We start from the raw sequence: 1,934 nt of genomic DNA, 5'->3' as shown, positions 1-1,934 counted from the left end.
GGGGGCCTGTGCACATCCTGTGCCTCAGTTCTCAGAGCTGCTATTAACGTTGCTAAGCTGTTGCTAAACTCAGCTCAAGGCTGAGCCATGGGACAAATGTTACAGGGACAAATAAGAACTTTACTTCCTTCCTTGTAGTTTTCACCTCCCTCATTTGCATACTTGGAACTAACCAATCCCTGTAAACCTAGCCATCAATCTTTCATTTGTACAAAGAATTACATTTTGTGAGTGTGCCTTTATAAGCCCTGCTTTTATTTGGTCTCTCCCCTCTTGAATTGCTAACTGAATCTATGTCTACCATATTGCAATCCTTTTGCTCAATTAAATGACTTTTGTTCTCTATTACAGCCTGAACCTCTTCTTTGGTTAACACACTTATTGCCATGGAATATGTAGAACAACATATATGCTTCAAGTTGACGTGTGACTTGTTAAAACAATCTTGGAGAGATTTGGTAAAAGATATATACGTTAGGACGTAGAAATTCCATATTACCTAGAGAAACTCTGAGTCATGTATATAAAGAAAATATACAAACTTGTTTGAAACAGCAATGTTTGTGGTAAAGGAACACAGAGAACACCTTAATGTTGAACAGCATAAGAATGAATAAAAATTGTAATAATATATGTATTTAATGGCTTACTATATAGCAGTAAAAAATGAATAAATAAACTTTGTAAATATAATGTTGAGTGAAACTAGAAAGTTGCAGAGGAATCCACACAGCATGACACTACTGCTATAAAGCATAAAAACAGCCCAGCTGGCGTGGCTCAGTGGTTAAGTATCAACCTATGAACCAGGAGGTCATAGTTCAATTCCTGGTCAGGAAAAATTTTATCAACCCTTAAACTAAAATTCCTATCTCCCTTTCTCAAACCCGGAAGATAGGGACTGCCCTCCTTGCACACATCTTCTTTCTAATTTTCGATGTTCTCTCTTTGCAGAATTGTATCAAAATGGCTCTTCCTGTGTGTCTAGGTTCAGGCAATGTCACACTGCGTGATGAGTGTGGACCATCCTGGGCACGATTTCCCAATGCTTATAGTTCTCATGACATAAGGGCATGCTTTATCAGTTATTCCCAAAATCTGTTTTAAACACAATAAACCAACTGTGTCCTCCCATCCCTTTGGAGGTGTCAATCTCTCTTACTCATAAGGAAAAGGAACAGTATCAGTGAAGAAATTGCTTCGGCATATGTCTGAGATTTTGCAGCCTGTGCATTCCTCTAGTATTTTTATGGTTTCCTGTCTTATGTTTAAGTCCTTTATCCATTTTGAGTTTATTTTTGTGTATGGTGTAAGTTGGTGGTCTAGTTTCATTTTTTTGCATGTATCTGTCCAATATTTCCAACACCATTTATTAAAGAGACTGTCTTGACTCCATTGTATGTTCTTGCCTCCTTTGTCAAATATTAATTGAGCATAGTGGTTTGAGTTGATTTCTGGGTTCTCTATCCTATTCCATTGATCTATATGTCTGTTCTTGTGCCAGTACCAGGTTGTTTTGAGAACAGTGGCTTTGTAATACAGCTTGGTCATGGCATGTGATCTTTCTGATGTACTGCTGGATCCGATTTGCTAGAATTTTGTTGAGGATTTTGGCATCTATGTTCATGAGGAATATTGGCCTGTAATTCTCTTTCATTGTGTTGTCTTCATCTGGTTTTGGTATTAGGGTGATGCTGGCTTCATAGAATGAGCCTGATACTGCTCCTAGGGCAATGGAAACTAAAGAGAAAATAAACAAATGGGACTACTTCAAAATAAAAAGCTTTTGCACAGCAAAAGAAACCATCAACAAAATAACAAGAAAGCCCACTGCATGGGAGAACATATTTGCCAATGTTATCACTGATAAAGGTTTAATCTCCAACATTTACAGGGAACTCATACAACTTAACAAAAGGAAGATAACCCAATCA

Source organism: Myotis brandtii, unplaced genomic scaffold (genome assembly GCF_000412655.1).
Source record: "Myotis brandtii unplaced genomic scaffold, ASM41265v1 scaffold123, whole genome shotgun sequence".
NCBI classification, from domain to species: domain Eukaryota; kingdom Metazoa; phylum Chordata; class Mammalia; order Chiroptera; family Vespertilionidae; genus Myotis; species Myotis brandtii.
The sequence above is the reverse complement of the archived record's forward strand: the minus strand, read 5'-3'. Positions refer to the sequence as shown.